Raw genomic sequence first — 19,537 nt, 5'->3', positions numbered from 1 at the left:
AATGTAGATTCACAGTGTGGAACTTTAGTTACTTTGAAACCATTTTCTAAAAGCGAGTCTTGTTGAGGGTTAGGTATGTTGTGGAATGGTGGAATTCAAACAGATGTCTCACTGTTTGAATTAAGTCATAGAGAAGATCCAGAAAGAACTCCGAGATTACACATGAGCAGCCTTGCTCTGGAATGGCAGGATTTGGTCCCTTTTCAGAAGGGACAGGCAGGGTGGTTGTGGAAGTGATTGACCTCTCCAGATGCTGTTCATGGTTTTCTTTTCCTGAGGAATAATGGCTGTGCTATCACTGGGGAGATGCTAGAGTCTGGAGACCTTGGTTCTCTTGTAGTTTGCTCTTTCATCTTGCGAGGATCATTTTAGCTCTCATGAGACTGGTATGATTTTTTTTTCCCCTCTCATTCCACTGTTGATCGTAGAGGAGCTGTAAGATCAGGAGAAGTGCTAGGAGGTAAAATAAAGGCAGATACCATTATTATTGTTATTAAAGGACGAGAAAGTGGCTACTGCAGATGGCAGAGCTTGACATTTGGGGACAGATACTCATTGGGTGTTTTGTGAGCATGAGCACTTATAAAAAGAAGCAGTGATTGCTAGCAGCCAGCAAAAATAAACTAGGCTAGAGTCTAAACAATGAGCTTCTTAAGGAGGCAGAGGCCATGCCTGCATGCCACTCTACCCCATTTAAATTTTTAAAAATTATACAGAAAAGTATACTAAATGATACAGAAACACCTATATTCCTACTACTCAGATTTTTGATTTTTTCAAAAAATGGAGACAGGGTCTCTCTCTGTCGCCCATGCTGGAGTGGAGTGGCGTGATCTCAGCTCACTGTACCTCTGCCTCCCAGGTTCAAGTGATTCACGTGCCTCAGCCTTCCGAGTAGCTGGGACTACAGGCACCTGCCACCACACCCAGCTAATTTTGTATTTTTAGTAGAGACGGGGTTTTACCATGTTGGCCAGGATGGTCTCAAACTTCTGATCTCAAGTGATCTGCTTGCCTTGGCCTCCCAAAATGCTGTGATAACAGGCATAAGCCACCGTGCCCAGCCCAGATTTTTAATATTTACTTCTAGTCTTTTTTTTTTTTCATTTTTAATGAAGAAAGCATGGCAGATCTCCCTAAAGTCTCCCACCCATTTTCCATCTCTGCTGCCCTGCCTAGACTGAGGCAAACCACATCACGTTGTGTACTCCTGTAGTGCATTTCTATATGTTGATTTATGGATGTGAATATTTACTTTTTATGTATGTATATATGTACATATATAATTTTATGTATCTAAAAAATTTACACAGATAGCATTATGCCATGTATATTCTACAACTTTTTTTTTTTTTTTAATTCACATCAGGCCGGGCACAGTGGCTCACGCCTGTAATCCCAGCACTTTGAGAGGCTGATGCGGGCAGATCATGAGGTCAAGAGATCAAGACCATCCTGGCCAACATGGTGAAACCCTGTCTCTACTAAAAATACAAAAATTAGCTGGGCGTGGTGGCGGGCGCCTGTAGTCCCAGCTACTCGGGATGCTGAGGCAGCAGAATCACTTGAACCTGGAGGCAGAGGTTGCAGTGAGCTGTGATCATAAAAATAAAAATAAAAATAAAAATAAAAAAATCACGTCATTTTGATACTTCTGGGGAGGGACACATCTTGGTAGCCCCTCCTCTACCATTTTTGCTGATGTCACTCCGAAGCCACTTTTTACACCATTCCGTTCTCTAGTTCCTAGCAAGATTCTGGTCCAAATTCATCCAAACTGGCTATTGTCTAGAATTTTCATTCTTCTTCACTCAGAAGCTTAACTTTTAGGGTTTAGGTCATGACATAAAAGAGTAGAAATAGCTTTTTTGTCCCTACATACATGGTGGATAGCATTTAGGGCACAATATCAAAACTTCTGTGTTATTATTTTTATAAATCGGTTCAGCGTCTGCATCGGTTTTCTGATTTTCAGTGTTTGGGCACACTGAGCTGTGTTCAATAATGGGAATTGTATTGTTAGTTGATTTTCATTAAGTTCGGACTACTCCACAATCACCTAATCAATTGTTCCACTATAGATACTTTTAAAATGGACAGTATTAATTTCCTCTGTAGCTAGGGTGATCATATGATTTACTGTCCAGAGCAGGGCACTTGAGAGTAAAGAGAGTACTGTTGACAGTCATGCTAGGGTAACAGTTGTAAATTGGAATCGTCCTAGGCAAAGATAGCATGCAGTCACCCAGTTCATGAAGTGAGAGGTGGTGGTAGAGAATGACTGGCCGTGATCAGGTGGAACAAGGAGCCTGGATGCTGCTGCTGAACTTGCTTAGGTATGCTGGTGAATGAAGCTCCCTGCGATCTAGAACCATCATTCAAGATCATTATGACCTCTGTACCTAAGAGAGTCCATGGTCCAATGAATTAATCACACCCATGAAACCTGCACAGCATTGCAATCCGTGCTTAAAATGGGGAAAGGGCAAGCATTTCCGGGGTGGTGGCAGGCATTTTGCTGGGGCAGTAACGAAAGGTAATCTTTCAGTGTGCTGATTAAGATTTAGAAGCTCAATAAACTCTCTTCTCAGGGGAGCTTCTTGGAATCAAGGTAAGTAACTTGGGTTTCCTTATCAGAAAGCTAGGGTTAATGATAAGGTAGAAATGCAGCACTCCAAATGTCCTCCTGTCACCTGCTTTAAGGGATATTTGTTCCCACGTGTCAGTTCTACCTCTGGTGTACTCTTCAGAAGCATATTTGCTCAGCTGTGGAGGAGTAATTGAACAATGACCTTATTGGTCTCAGCACATAAACTACTGCAATAACAAATTTGATCTTGAGGGAAATTTGCTAATCCTAGTTACAGGATATTAGTGGTTTATTGGCATAGTACCTTTTTTTTTTTTAATTGAGACAGGATCTGGCTCTGTTGCCCAGGTTATAGTGCAGTGGTGTGATCATGGTTCAGTGCAACCTCTGCCTCCTGGGCTCAAGCTATCCTCCCACCTTAGCCTTCCAAGTAGCTGGGACTATACAGGTACATGCCACCATGCCTGGCTAATTTTTTTTTTTTTTTAAGACAGGGTCTCGCTCTGTCCCAAGCTGGAGGACCGTGGTATGATCACTGCTCACTGCAGCCTTGGGCTCCTGAGCTCAAGCAGTCCTCCCACTTCAGCTTCCCAAGTAGCTGGGACCACAGTGCATGCTACCGCACCCTGCTAAGTTTTGTGTTTTTTGGAGGGTACAGATGGGGCCATGCTATGTTGCCCAGGCTGAATGGCTAATTTTTGTAGTGTTTGTGAATGTAGGGATTTGCCATGTTGCTCAGACTGGTCTCAAACTCCTGAGTTCAAACAATCCACCCGCCTTGGCCTCTCAGAATGCTGGGATTACAGATGTAAGCGACTGCTTACATAGAGCTTTTACACTTTTTACATAGGCCAGCATAGTGCTTTTGATCTGAAGTAGCTTTCTTCGTATTGCTGCTTTTTCTCTCTTCAGCTCAGTTAATTTATTCATTCACCTAGTGTTTATTGAGCATGTACTAGGTGGTGATCCACTAGGCACTGGCGATTTCATGGTAAACAAGATAGGTAATGTCCTTGCTATATAGAGCCTACTTACAGAGATGCTAAGTGAGGGGATGTTACACAGTCATAGTTGAGCGACTAGGCAGACTGAGTTATTTCAGAGAGGGATGAATACTGACAACCAAACAAGCTAAGGCGATGACAAGTGACTGAGGTGGGAATGACGGCTGTTTAGATGCGAATGGTCACAGAATGCCTCTCTGAGGAGGTGACAGTTGAACTGAGACCTAAATAATAAGAAGCCAGAGAGTTAGAGTGAAGAGGGGTCCCGGCAGTATCACAGCAAGTACAAAAGTCCTGAGGCCAGAGTGAGCGTGGCACATTAGGAGAGTGTAAAAGGAAGCTAGTGTGGCTAAAGCATTGTTAGGGGTAGGGAGTGTCGGGGGTGTGGTGGGAGATAAAGTTGGAAAAGCAGGCAGGGGCCAGGTCACACTGGATATCAGGCCACAGGGACACCTTTGGATTTTATTCCTCAGTGGGAAGCTTTATGCCGAGGGTGTACACAGTCCGATTGACATTTTTCAGAGATTCTTCTGCCTTTAAGGAGGTGTTCTTTATCCGGTTGAGGAAGTTCCCCTCTGTTCCTAGTTCGTAGAAAGTCATTACTTTTTCATATATTTTTTTCTACTACTTTTTCTCTATTTCCTTCTGTGCATGCTTGGGGGTATCCTATACTCTGAGGCCTCTCTGTTCAGTCTGTTCAGTTTGTTCAGTTTTCCTCAATCTTTTTTCCCTCTGTTCTTCAGACTCGATAATTTCTATTAATCTAACATCAAGTTCACTGATTCTTCTGTTCTTCTGCCATCTGAAATCTGCTGCTGAGCCTCTCTAGTGAATTTTAATTTTAGTTGCTGTAACAACTAAATTCCATTTTGTTTTATATTTCCTGTCTCTTTATTTTCTCTATTCATTGAGTCAGTTTCCTCACATGGTCCTTTAGTTCTTTAAACTTGGCTTTATTAGTTCTTTTAACTTATTTATAGTAACTGTTTTGAAGTCTTCGTCTGCTAAATCCAGCATCTGGGAATACTCAGAGACCATTTCCATTGACTGCTGGAATTTTATTTTTCCCCCGAGTATGAGTCCTGGTTTCTTTTTTCTTTGCTGTCTTGTGAATTTTTGTCGACCACCATATATTTTAGGTAATATATTGATGCAGTTCTGGATTCTTTACATTTTAACTCAAGTGTATGGTGATTGTTTTATTTGCTATTTGTTTAAGTAACTGGACTGGACTAAATCTCAAGTCTGTCTCTCCGGTGATATCTGACTCTGGATGTCCCTGTACTTCCCTTTTGATTAGCTTTTATTTTTAAGTCTGGTTTCCTAGAGAGGTTGCCCCTGTGTCTGCATAGCATAGTGTTCAGCAAAGATTGGTCAGAGCTTGTAGTGAAACACCTCGAGCCAGTAGGGCTCCCTTCTCTGCTCAGGACCTGTTGGACTGTGGAGCACATGGTACTGCAAGCTGTTTGCGAGTGCGCCCCAGCTGTACTTTGCCCTGGTCTCCTTTTACAGCTCCTCCGTGTGTGTGCATGCATGGGCTCTAATGACCAGGTGTGCATGGGTGGTGTGGGCCTGCACTGCTGTCTGCTGTGCTTGCTCAGACCCTCCAGTCCACCTGGGATGTGTGAAGAGCTTTATAAGCCCCCTACAGCCATCTCACTTTCAAGGCCTCCCTGTTAAGTCTCCAGCTGGTGTGCCAGTCCATTGCCTGTCCCAGATAGAACAGCAGCCTCATGGCAACAGGCCTCTGGCCCTCCCTGCTGCTTGCCTGCCTCTGGGCTTGCTGCTTTCACTGACAACACTGCGAATCCAATGAGTCCCTGCCAGCAGCGGCAGTGAGTTTGCTAGTTTTCAAAGCCTGCCCCACGCTTGTTAAACTTCTGAATTGACAGAGCTGAGGGCAGGGGAGATGAGGGCAGCTCCTGGCAGGAAAAGTCACAGGCTTGTGCTGTTCTCACCTGGAGTCCAGTGAGTTTCATGAATAAACACTTCTCAGTTTGTTGAATGTCTTGCTTGCTTTCCAGAGCACCAACTAGGTTGTTTTTGACTCTTGACCAGCTTTATAGTTGGCTTTGTGGGAAGAGGATTTGTGAGCCTTCTCACTCTGTTATGCTAGAAGTTAGACATCCCCTGGGAAGTTCTTGGACGTGCCCCCAGGTAATTCTGATTGGCAGCCAGGGTTAGGCACCAGCACACCTGGGACTCTTCGAGCTGTAAATATACACACACAACATCAGGGCATAAGAAAGTTTTTGCCCTGTAGACTTTCTAAAAAGAAGAGTCTTGAATGTCTCAGGTGTTATAAATAAGGACCTAATTTTAAAACAGAACCTAACGAGGGTCTAGAATGTAGACCTAGCCGCTGCCAAATTGGTCAGCAGCCTTTCTTGCTGATGTGTTAAAGTTGGCCGATTTAGACCTTGCACTTGGCATGGTATTATTTTATGTTCAGCTTAGTTGGCTAGCATCCATTTCCTGAAACAGACTCCTAATCTAATTTTTCCAGGTTGGAAAGCTTCTGAAGCAGTACATGTGCTGTGCTCAGAGGTTGTCTGGAATCTATGTTTGAAGTATTCTTAACTCTGAAAGGATATTATTCATGGCCGACATATTAGAGGGGACTACATCGAGAACATTGGGTTATTACAGAACATTAACTGATTTTTTTGTGCTGCTTCAGAACATTACTAATCAGGTTTTGGGGATGTGAGTAATTGTCCAGTTCTAGACCCATTGTACAATGGATACAGTGGATAAAGTTGCACTGGACTCTGAAACCAGTAGTGGACAAGAATAGCATAAAAAAGAGACTAAATAGATCAGCCTTAACTAATAGGATGAACTCTTAAATAAAGTACCAATGAACTAAATCTTTAGAGCAGCGTTAAACATTTTTGGTATATTTTCTTTCATTTTTTCTGGATTGGTGGTTCTGAACATGTGATCCAAGGACCTGTGGGGATCCCTAGACCCTTTGAGGAGGTTCATGAAGTGAAGACCATTTTTATAATAGTCTTTTCCACTCTCATAAGAAATAGCAGAAGCAGATGAGAACTCAGCTATATTCTATTCAGCTGAATTAAAGAGATGTGAGCAAATGTCACTCTTTTCACTAATTTTTTTTAGAAAACAATTATTTTTAATAAAATGCATTGTTTATGCTAACATATAATAGATTGTGGTTTTTTTTGTTTTTCTTTTTTTTTTGAGACAGAGTCTTGCTCTTGTTCCCCAGGCTGGAGTGTAGTGGCACGATCTCGGCTCACTGCAACCTCCGCCTCCCGCGTTCAAGTGATTCTCCTGCCTCAGCCTCCTGAGTAGCTGGGATTACAGGTGCCCGCCACCACACCGGCTAATTTTTGTATTTTTAGTAGAGACGGGGTTTTGCCATGTTAGCCAGGCTGGTCTCAAACTCCTGACCTCAGGTGATCTGCCTCCCTTGGCCTTCCAAAGTGCTGGGATTACATGCGTGAGCCACCGTGCCTAGCCAACATGTAATAGACTTTTAAATGAATTTTAAATACATCTTTAAAAAGTTTATTGGTTTGGATTTGCAATATGGTAAATGTTGATTGATATAATTCACATAAACAAAAGGTCTTTGGGGTTGTCTAATTTTGAAGAGAGTGTAAAGGGGTTCTGAGACCTACCTTATAAATAGATAGACAGATAGATAATGCAATATATACTAATATAATATAAAGTATATACTAATATGATATATACAGTAAATACTCATATGGTATTTATAGTATATATGAATATGATATTATATGCAGTATATATTATATATATAGTCAACTAAAGAAAAAAATCAAGCTTTTAAAGAATTAAAGTTAATTTCACTCAGAAGTCTTGCCAAGGATTATAGCCTGAGGCCACTAGCCCCGGTGTGGTCCTTTGGAGAGGTCTTGTGAGATGGCCTCTGCACAGTGTTCCAGCCACTGCTTACATGCAGGTAGTGCAGGACCATTCCAGGTAAAATCATATCACACTTGCTCAGAAAGTTCCATAAAAGCGGAATCATGAGGTTTGGGTATAAGAGGATATCTGGTTATAGCTTGCAGAAGCATACTCACTAACCCCGTCAGATGTTATCTCACGTGCAGAAAAAGGCAAGGATGGGTCACGTATCCTATAAGAAACATCATGACTCAGGCAAGTGATGTGGTGGGCCATGTGCTCTACCCTATTTTGCTTCAAAGCATTCTTCCAGGGAGCGTTTTGTCACAAACTCGGGGTTCAAGCGGAAATGGCAAACATGTCTTCCTATGTTTGCTAATTTGTCTCACAGTACTACATATGTGTCTCCCTCAAAAAATGGGATTGACCTCATACTGCGCATATTGTATAATGTACATTTTTTGCTTAATATTATCACAAATGTTTCCCATACCATGAATTGTAGTGGGTCCATAGTATTCCATTTTACAATTACCATAATTAGCTTAATCTTATAAGTAATGGTATAACAAATTTTATGCATATTATTGATCAATTTTTTAATTTTTTTTTAGTTTAAGAGGATTTGCCTCTTGTTGTTTATTGCTTGGCATTCTGTAAGGCAATGGCATTTAGGGGAAAAAAAGACTAAAATATGATTCCTGCTGTGCAGAAAAGAGTTAATTAGCATGGCAAATCTGAGACTGCTAATTATCAGAAAGGCTGGCTTGAAAGGCTGGTCCTCGGCTGGCCGCTGGGAACTTGGCTGATAAACCCTGATAATAACCTTTCCCTACATGAGAAGAGTGGCTCAGTGTGCCTAAACTATTTGTACAAGTTGTGTGGTTATGCTGAACACCTGGTTTCCTTATTGGAGTCTGAAATTTTGGTATATACTAGGCAGCGGGTGCCTATGTGACCACCCCGCAGTAACAGCCTTTGACATTGAGTCTCCAATGAGCTTCCCTGGTAGACAACACATTGCATGTGTTGTCAGCGCTCGCTACTGGGGGAAGTAAGTGTGTCCTGTGTCACTGCATACCTGGTTTCTTCCAAACTTCTCTCCATGTGTCTTTTCCCTGTGCTGCAACTCAATGCTGAGCCCTGTGAGTCCTTCAAGTGAATCACTGAACCTGGGGATAGTCAGGTACTCCTGACAAACCTGCTGTCAAGGAACTCATAGCTGAGGAGGGAAAAAGAGGTAAGTATGTAATTATAGTACAGTTTGTGTTGATATAAAATAGTGTAGTTAACAAGATAAAAAGGAGCCAAAGAGAGGATAGAGGTCAGAGAAAACTTCACAGGAAGACAACGAAAGAGTATTTTGAAGGATGCATGGAATTTTTTCCAATAAAGAAAGAGAAGGTGGGATCTGGTAGGCAGACAGCATGAGCGTAGAGCAATGAAACTCATAGTAAGTGGGCTTGGAGCACTCCAAGCAGCTTGGTAATACTGAAGCAAGAAAGATCCTGGGCAACTTGAGGAGATCATGTTGGAGAGTTAAGCAGTTAGTCATTGAAGGGTTTCCAGTTAGAAATGTAAGGTGCAGAGGATAATGAAGGGGAAAATGGAAAGGCATGGATAACAGTTTTGTGCTCCTGGTCAGGAGATGAATAAAAGGAGGGTTGATACTGGGATCTGTGTAAAGAAGAGAGGATTAATGAGCATTAATGTAAGCACATGTGAGGAGATTTCAGAGTATATTTATTTATTTTTAATTAATTTTATTTTCTGAGACGGAGTCTTGCTCTGTTGCCCAGGCTGCAGTGCAGTGATGCAATCTCAGCTCATTGCAACCTCTGCCTCCTGGGTTCAAGCGACTTTTTTCTGCCTCAGCCTCCCAAGTAGCTGGGATTACAGGCGCACATCACCACACCTGTCTAATTTCTGTATTTTTAGTAGAGACGGGTTTTCACCGTGTTGGCCAGGCTGGTCTTGAAACTCTTGGCCTCAAATGATCTGCCTCTCTTGGCCTTCCAAAGTGCTGGAATTTTTTTATAGGCATGAGCCACCACACCCAGCCAGCTTATCACTACTTCTGGTTCTTCTGCACTTGAATCATCAAATGCAAATGTCAGTTTTTGAAAACTGACAGCTAACAATTTTGAAAAGAGAATGGCCATCTTTTCAGTTGTAAAACATTTTTATTATTAGGTTTATAAACAGCAATTAGAATGATCAATTGAATGAAAAATCTTTTAACATTCTCTTTCTAGTCACTTTTGTGTGTACATCAACCTTTAGCATTTGTCTTCTTATGAACCCATCCAGTTAATCTTGTACAAATACACAGTAGACAAAAGAGTACTGTTACACATTCTCTTAGTAAGGCAGTGTTCTGGGCTCCTCTGACAAACGTTGTGGTGAAGTCCTTTCAGTTCAATAACCCACTGGATGAACATGCCCTATTTTCTTTTTGCCCTTAATAATTATTATTCGTTCATTGGTTCTTTTCTGCTTTGCTTTTTCAAAAACCTATTTAAAAATAATTGTAGAACTAAAGGAAGCTGCAAAGACAGAGAGATACAGTGCAACCTTCACCCATCTTTCCCTGACAGTTACTTCTTGGGATAACTTATGTGTATATAATGTACAATATCAAAATCAGGAAATTGTCGTTGGTATTATGAGTGTGGATAGTTCTGTGTCCTTTTATCATGTTAGATTCTTGTAACCACCACTATAGAACAATTCTGTCACCACAAAGGTCTCCCCTGTGGTGTTGATAGTCACACCAACCCCTGCATCCCCCATCATCCCTAACCCCTGGGAACCTAGTCTATTATCCTTCACTATAACTTTGTCATTTTGGAAATGTTATATAAATGGAATCATACAGTGTGTGAGAGATTGGAATTTTTTATTCTGCATGATGCCCAGGAGGCCCATCCAAGTTGCTGGGTGTTTGAGTAGTTTGCTCTGTTATCTTGCTGAGGAGGATTCCATGGCATGGATGCCTTCCTTTTATATGGCATTTCACTGGATCATATTTTAAAATCCACTCTCTCTTTTAATTGTTGTATTTAGACTATTTATATTATTTTTGGTTTCAAAATGTCCACTTTGTTCCATGTAACACTTCACCAGAGATCATTTACATCTGAGGAAGAGATGGCCCATGAAATTGATCTATAGTAAAATACTCTAAAAAATGCAGTCCAATTCTATACATTTCCAGGCACCCCTGAAAAAGTGGTTCACAATGCAGAAATATAGGCATCGTTACTACAGTTTACATAAGATAAAAGGGAGATATCAATAAACCTTAGAAAGTAATAAATTCACCCGTTTCTTAACGTATGGGTATGCAGTTGTTACAAAGCCATAGTAAATGGTTTATAAAATGAGATTTTATTTTGTGTTCCTCTGCTGTTTCATAGGGCATAGCATTTTTACAAGGCTGTTTTGGGACTACAGCCAGTGATTAGCAGCACATAGTAGTGGTCCACCTCTAAAGAACAATCACTAGACAGGCTGGATACCCTCTGTCACATGTGCACAAATCTGCATGGAAAAGGGCTAAACTTTTAGACTTGGACTTGTATACTTATTTCCCCTTTCTAGTGTATTAAGAGATAACATGCACTTTAATTTGCCAAAAGCAATGCTTGTATTCTGGCAGCAACATGCTACTTCTATTACATAGTAAAGTGAATACCAGAACTGCAAAGGCAGGAGGTGTAAGTGAATTTGTATTGGGAAGAGACATCAACTTAGACAGCAGCAAATGAAGAGTGAATAGGAAAACTCCCTGTTGCCACAGATGTACATGACCTCTACAGTATGTGATTTAAGAGGCATTTCAAATTTATGGCCTCCAGCCCAGAGATGGCAAGTGCTTTTCCATTCAGTCTAATACTTCTGCGTTCCTACTAAAAAGAAATATATTAAGAGCATAAAAAAGTTGCTTACTGAAAGGAAATCCCAGAGAGCAAGGGAGGGTATGTAGAAATTAGGAAGTTGGCTGGGTGTGGTGGCTCCTGTCTGTAATTCCAGCACTTTGGTAGGCTGAGTTGGGCTGATCACCTGAGGTCAGGAGTTCGAGACCAGCCTGGGCAACGAAGTGAGACTCCATCTCTACAAAAAATAGAAAAATTACCCAGGCATGGTGGTGCATGCCTGTAGTCCCAGCCACTTGGGGGGCAGAAGTGGGAGGAGAATCTCTTGAGCCTGGGAGGCGGAGGTTGCAGTGAGCCAAGGTTGTGCCACTGGACTCCAGCCTGGGCAACAGAGCCAGACCCTGTCTCAAAAAAAAAAAGTTCTGTGGAACACTCCTTAAATTGTAATTAACTACATTTTCATATCTTTACAGTAATACAAAACACAGTCGGCCGGGCGCGGTGGCTCACGCTTGTAATCCCAGCACTTTGGGAGGCCAAGGCGGGCAGATCACGAGGTCAGGAGATCAAGACCACGGTGAAACCCCGTCTCTACTAAAAATACAAAAAATTAGCCCGGGCGTGGTGGCAGGCGCCTGCAGTCCCAGCTGCTCAGAGAGGCTGAGGCAGGAGAATGGCGTGAACCCGGGAGGCGGAGCTTGCAGTGAGCCGAGATCGCGCCACTGCACTCCAGCCTGGGTGACAGAGCGAGACTCCGTCTCAAAAAAAAAAAAAACACACACAGTCACTGGCAGACCTGGTTACGATTAAATACCAGATACAAATATGTCCTCTACATAAGTTTCTTCAAGTTACTTTTGTTTATATGGAATGAAGCTGTTAATACTTTTCTACAGCAGTAACTGCACACCAGGAAAGCCAAGACAAACAAATCAGGGAATCAGGTTTTCTCAAAGCTGCAGTGTGGAAATACTATAAACAGTTGGTTCCATACACATGAATAGGTTTCTTTGCTACAGGAAATCCAAGTGGAATAAGGAATGGACGTGGTAAAAAGGTTTCTTGAAGGGAAGGATAACACCCTGCATGCATTTAGTGTTCAGCCCCTTCTGCTGCATTGCGTTCTTTTTCTGCACTGTGTGATGTCCACAGTGTTGTTAGGTTGTCTCTCAGCAACTGCATGATGAGGGGGCTGTCTTTGAGTCTTCAGTGTATCAAGTTCTGCAGTGGCTTCATCAAAGGCTGTTTTAGGGCTGGGTGCAGTGGCTCACGCTGTAGTCCCAGCACTTTGGGAGGCAAAGGTGGGTGGATCCCTTGAGGCCAGGATTTCGAGACCAGGCAGGCCAGCATGGTGAAACCTCGTCTCTACTAAAAATACAAAAGATTAGACTGGCATGATGGCGAGCACATGTAGTCCCAGCTACGCGGGAGGCTGAGGCACAAGAATCACTTGAACCCAGGAGGTGGAGGTTGCAGTGAGCTGAGATTGCACCACCACACACCAGTCTGGGAGACAGAGCAAGACTCTGTCTCAAAAAAAAAAAAAAAAAAGCCAGTTTAGCCAGTGGGCAGGTGAGCTCAGGGTTGTTAAGGATCTCACAGTAAAACACAGAAAAGTTAAGAGCCAGCCCCAGGCAGATTGGAAGGGGGGATTGCATCTCTCTCTTGCTTATCAAATTGTCAAATGCCTCTTGGTAAGCTCCTGTGAATTATCTACCATCTGTGTTTTTTGTTTGTTTTGTTTTGTTTTTATTTTGAAATGGAGTCTCGCTCTGTCACCCAGGCTGGAGTACAGTGGTGCTATCTCAGCTCACTCAACCTCCGCCTTCTGGGTTCAAGTGAGTCTCCTACCTCAGCCTCCTGAGTAGCTGGGATTACAGGTATGCGCCACCACACCCAGCTAATTTTTGTATTTTTGGTAGATATGGGGTTTTGCCATGTTGGCCAGGCTGGCCTTGAACTCCTGACCTCAGGTGATTCACCTGCCTTGGCCTCCCAAAGTGCTAGGATTATAGGCATGAGCCACTGTACCTGACCTACCTTCTGTTTTTGATCATTACCACATGCAACTTCAGCAAGATACTGGAAGTAATCCCCCTTTACTTTCAAATAGAAGATGGTTCTCTCTGGATTAGTTTCATTGGCTATTGAATATAATACTTATCCAAAAATTCCAAGAACATGGTGTATCCAAAAATTCCAAGCCCATGGGGCAGGTGGATCTCAGCTCAGACTCCACTTTCTCCCTACGGTACTTAATCAGTAGCAACTTCATATCGGAGGTGTCAGTTTCCTGCTCAGTGCTCAAAATGTCCTTCCAGCTGGACCTGTAGTCCCTGACCCCATATTTGTAGGCCACTGAGAGCAGATTGCCCTCCTTGCTGGACAGCTGGGTGCCCCGCTTGGTCATGGCCTTCATGTAGGTGGCCATGTTGTCATAGTGCTTGGCCTGCTGGGACAGCTCTGCCTTCTCCATGGTGGGTGGGTGGCTGGGGCTGGGGCTGGTGCTGGGGCCAGGCCGGGGCTGGGGCTGGGGTGGAGGATGAATCGGGAGAAGTCTTCCCCAAGAGCTCTAGACCATTTACATTTAATGTGATTATTGTTACGTTAGGCTTAATCAAGTCTACCATTTTATTTTTCCTTATAGTTTGTCCCTTCAGTGTTTTAATTTTTTTCCTGACTTCTTGTGTGTTCCTGAAACAGTTTTCAAAATTCTATTTTGATGTATCTGTAGTGTTTTTGAGTGTATTTCTTTGTATAGATATTTGAGTGGTTGCTCTAGATATTTAAGTATACATATATAACTTACCGTGGTCTACTGGGGTTGACGTTTTATCAGTTTGAGTGAAGTATGAAAGTTTATTTCCTTTAAAGTCCTTTGCCCTCCCCAGTTGATCTTTTTGTTTTTTTGAGAGAAGCTCTCACTCTGTCACAGCTCACTGCAGGCTTAACCTCTAAGGCTCAAGCAGTTCTCCCACCTGAGCCCCGCAAGTATGTGGGACCACAGATGCATGCCACCACACCCAGCTAATTCTTTAATTTGTCTATAGAATAGGGGTTTCGCTTTGTTGCCTAGCCTGGTTATAATTGTTTTAAATATTTCTTTTACATCAAGAACCACATCAGACAATGTTATGCTTTTTGCCTCAACCATCAAATGTAATTTAGAAAACTCAAGGAGAAAAGGAATGTCTCCTTGCATTTTTTTCTCTTTTTCAGTTCTTCCTTTTTGATGTTGCAAGATTCCTTCCTTTATTATTTCCTTTCTTTTTTAAGAACTTCCTTTAGCCATTCTTTTCAGATAGGTTTGCTGATGGCAAATTCCATCAGTTTTCTTTTTTATAAGAATATCTTGATTTTCCCTTTATTCCTTACAGATAGTTTTGCCAGAGATGGAATTTGAGATTGACAGTTCTTTTCTTTTAGTGCTTAAAAAGTGTGCCATTTCCTTCTGATCTCCATGGTTTCTGATGAGAAATTTGCTGTAATTCAAAATCTTTTCCCCAGTAGGTCATGTGTGTTTTCCTTCTGGTTGATTTCTTTGTCTCTAGTTTTCTAACGTTCAATTGTGGTGTTTCTTTTCATGGGTTTCTTCAGGTTTATCCTGTTTGGGTTTTGCTCAGCTTCTTGAATCTTTATGTAGGTTTATGTGTTTTGCCAAATTTGGGAAATTCTAGCTATTATTTCTCCAAGTACAGTCATGTGTCACTTAATGATGGGGATGTGTTCTGAGAAATGCATCGTTAGGTGGTTTTGTTGTGTGAACATCATAGGGTATACTTACACAAACCTAGATGGTGCAGCCCACTACACACCTACGTACTGCTCCTACGCTACAAACCTGTGTAGCATGTTACTGTACTGAATTCCATAGGCAATTATAACACAATGCTAAGTATTTGTGTATCTAAATATATTTAAACATAGAAAAGATAAAGTAAAAATACAATATAAAAGGTGAAACAGTACACCTGTAGAGAGCACTTACCATGAATGGAGCGTGCAGGAGTAGAAGTTGCTCTGGATGAGTCAGTGAGTGAGTGGGGAGTGAATATGAAGGTCTAAGACATTACCGTACACTACTGTAGACTGCCATAGCCTTCACAAATACTGAACTAAGGATACATTCAGTTTATAAAAATATTATTCTTCAAAAATAAATTAACCTGGCTAGGGGTAGTGGCTCACACATGGAATCCTAGCACTTCGGGAGGCTGAGGCGGGAGGATCACTTGAGCCCAGGAGTTCAAGACCAGCCTGGGCAATATAGTGAGACCCTGTCTCTACAAAAACAAAAAAACGCACAAAAATTAGCTGAGTGTAGTGGCATGTACCTGTACTTCAGCTACTCTGGAGGCTGAGGTGAGATGATCACTTGAGCCAAGAAGGTTGAGGCTGCGGTGAGCCTTGATCAGGACACTCAACTCTAGCCTGGGTGACAAAACAAGACCCTGTCTCAAAAAATATTAATAATTAATCTTAGCTTATTATAACTTTTTAACTTAAAAAAATTTCAACTGACTCCTTTGTTAGTAACACTAAGCTTAAAACACAACCACATTGTATAACCGCATAAAATATTTTCTTTTTTATATTCATTTTCTATAAGCTTTTTCTATTTAAAATTTATTATTTTTTTACTTTTTAAACTTTGTTGTTAAAAATGAAGAGACATACACATTAGCCTAGGCCTACAGAGGGTCAGGATCATCAGTTTCCCTGTCTTCCACCTCCACATCTTGTCCTGCTGGAAGGCCTTCAGGGGCGGTAACACACATGAAGCTGTCATCTCCTATGAGAACAGTGCCTCCTTCTAGGTTACCTCCTGAAGGACCTGAGGCTGTTTTCCAGATAACTTTTTTTTCCTATGAGCAGGAGGAGTATACTCTAAAAGAACAATAAAAAGTATAGTATAGTAAATTCATAAACCAGTAACAGTTTATTGTCATTATCAAGTATGTACTGTACATAATTGTATGTGCTAGACCGTTACATGACTGGCAGTGCAGTAGGTTTATTTACACCAACATCACCACATCCATGTGAGTCATGCATTGTGTTACGCCGTTACAATGGCTACAGTGTCACTAGGTGATAGGAATTTTTCAGCTCCATTATAATCTTTTTTTTTTGAGACAGGGCTTGCTCTGATGCCCAGGCTAGAGTATAGTGGTGTGAGCATGGCTCACTTTAGCATCAACCCCCTAGGCTCCAGTGATCCTCCTGCCTCAGCTCCCTAGTAGCTGGGACTACATTACCCAGCTAATTTTTGTATTTTTTGTAGAGATGGGGTTTCACTGCATTGCTCAGGCTGGTCTTGAACTTCTGGCCTCAAGCAATCCTCTTGCCTCAACATTCCAAAGTGCTGGGATTACAGGTGTGAGCCACTGCGCCCAGCCTCCATTATAATCTTACAAGACCCCTGGACATACATGCAGCATGATTGTACTTTTCCCACCCCACCCTCTTTCTCTATCCCTTCTGTGATGCTGATGATAGCAGTGTTAGATCTCAGATCTTTTGTTACGGTTCCAAATGTCCCTGAGGCTCTGTTAATTTTTTCCTTAGTCTATATTCTCTCTTTTGACTAGATTGGGTAATTGCTGTTGTCTTTCTTGAGGATCACTGATTCTCTCCATCTGCTCTTGAGCTCACCCATTAGGTTTTTTTTGTTTCAATTATTATATTTCATATTCTGAAACTTGCATTTGTTTATTTATATTTTCTATTTCTTAGGGTATCAGTTTTAAAAATTTGTTTAATGTACCCATTGGAGCATTTTTATGATGGCTGCTTTAAATCCTTACAAGGTAATTTCAACATCTGTGACATCTTGGTGTTGGCATCTGTTCATAGTTTGTTCTCACTGATGTTGAGATTTTCCTGGTTCTCAATATTATGAGTGATTTTCAGTTGTGTCCAAGGCATTTTGGGTGTTTGTTATAAGACTCTGGCTTTTATTTACATTGTCTGTCATAGCTGGCCTTTTCTGACATCATTTTGGGAGGGTACGGGGCTGTGCCACCTCATTATGCTGGTGGGAATGGGATGAAAGTCCAAAGCATCCATCAGTACCCAGCAGGGAGGGATTCCTCCTTCCAGCTGCTCAGGGTTGGGAGGTCAGTTTCCCTTAAGGCCTGTGCTGACGCCACCCTTGCTAAGAGGGGAGAAGGGACCCTGCTACTGCTTCTCCTGTGGCCTCCACTCACACCTCGCCAGGAGGCTCATTACTGGTGGAGGGTAGTGAAAGTCCCAGCTCCCTCACTCAGTCTTTCCTGACCCCATCCACATATTATGGGTGTGAGGGGGCCTTGTAACAGTTGGGCAAGGGTGGAAGTCTAGGCTCCCTGCCTGGCCATTGCTGATAGAGTGGGGATGGGACCATGTGTTTTCATGGTATATGGCTGGAGTAGAGTGGTGATTGTCTGATGTTTTCTGTCCTGCTAGGTTGCCCTTTACTGAGTCCTTTGCATAGAGTTAGCAGGCTTTTCTTGGTCCTTTTTTTTTTTTTTTTTTTGTGCTCTTGTTGGTGTTTTCAGGTTGCTGACTTTTCTAGTTCCCATTCTAGGATATACGAGGCAGAAAGAAAATTCAGAGAACTCACTGCTGTGTTGTTTCTTGGGTCCCAGTGACTCTACCCTTTCTGCCTTCTGCTTTCCACCTTTCAGAGTCTTCTTATTTTTAATTTTTTATGGTGGTTGTTGAGACAGGGTCTCACTGTGTTGCCCAGGCTGGAGTGCACTGGCACAAACTCAGTTCACTGCAACCTCTGCCTCTTATGCTCAAGCCATCCTCCCGCCTCAGCCTCCCGAGTAGCTGGGACTATAGGCGCCCACCACCACGCCTGGCTAATTTTTGTATTTTTTGTAGAGACAGGGTTTCCCCATGGTGCCAAGGCTGGTCTTGAACTTCTGAGCTCACGTGATCCACCCGCTTTAGTCTCCAAAGTGTTGGGATTACGGATGTGAGCCATGGTGCCCAGCCTTCTTATTTATATTGTGTGGGTTTATAATTGTGTTTAGCAGGATGCATAGAGAGAAGTGTGTCTATTCCATCTTGGTCTGGAACTGGAAGTCTCATCTTGAATTAGAGAAAATTCTTCAAGGATATTGTCATCTGAAGACTCGTAGTCTGAGATTTTGCTTTTATGATCAATTTCACCAACATTATTAGAGTCTATAGTGATACTACCTGTCTTTCTACATTCATTTTCTGATTTGTCCTACAGTTGTCAGATGTCTTTGCTGTGACTTTTCTTCTTTTTGCTATTTTGGGTACAAAAAGGAAAAATCCTAAATTCTCAGTTGTTTTCAGCAAAGGTTACAGAAGACTACAAAGTAGTGTTTTTGAACTTCTTTTATACCATCCTGAAAGATGATGCCAATAGTCTTAGCAACACAATAAGAAAACTAAAAGATGATATAATAGTGGTGATTTATGTCACTGTGTACCATCCTCCAGGTGATTCTATCATTCTTCCATTTTATTTAGTTTTTTTTTAGCATGATTAGGCATGATTGATGAGTAATTATAAAATCATAAAATAATTCTTAGGACAATAAAATAGCAAAAAGTTTTAAGATACAGAAAAAATAGGCTCACTGAGATCCTATATCTGTATTAGTTATCTATTTATGCATAATAAATTACCACAAGTTTAGTGGTTTAAAATGACATACATTTATTATCTCTTATTTTCTGTGGGCTAGGAAACTGGGCATGGCTTAACTGAGCCCTCTACCTGGGCTCTCAGAAGGATGCACTGAGGTGTCAGCTGGACTACACTATCATCTTGAGACCTGACTCGGAAAGAATACACTCCCAAGCTTATCCACACTGTTGGCAGAAGTCATTTCCTTGTGGCTGTAGGACTGAGAGCCCAGGCTTGTTGTTGACTGTTTTCTGGGAAGCAGCTCTAAGCTCTTTGTCCCGTGGGCTTTTCAGTTTAGTTGTTTACTTCTCCAAAGTCAGGAAGTCTAGAGACACCATATATTATACTATACACTATAGATGTTATGTAAGATGGAGTCCTATATAATATAACATAATCCTGGAAGTGACGCCTATGACCTTTACCATATTCTGTTCATTAGAAGCAAGTCACTGTGTCAGGCTGCACTCAAGGGGCAGAGGTTATGGAAGTCTGTGAATACCAGAAGGAA

At 41.9% G+C, this 19,537-nt stretch overlaps 1 protein-coding gene and 1 pseudogene across 3 annotated transcripts in view; one reads left to right on the top strand and one right to left on the bottom strand.

Moving 5' to 3' along the window:
* Window positions 1–19,537, top strand: part of MGAT4A (alpha-1,3-mannosyl-glycoprotein 4-beta-N-acetylglucosaminyltransferase A) — a 114,684-nt gene that overhangs the window by 23,467 nt on the left and 71,680 nt on the right. The window lies entirely within an intron of this gene.
* LOC115838320 lies at window positions 12,468–13,851 on the bottom strand (annotated as a pseudogene).

The sequence above is a fragment of the Nomascus leucogenys genome, chromosome 14, assembly GCF_006542625.1.
Source record: "Nomascus leucogenys isolate Asia chromosome 14, Asia_NLE_v1, whole genome shotgun sequence".
NCBI lineage: Eukaryota > Metazoa > Chordata > Mammalia > Primates > Hylobatidae > Nomascus > Nomascus leucogenys.
Note: the sequence above shows the minus strand (reverse complement) of the source record. Positions and strands in the feature narration are given on the sequence as shown.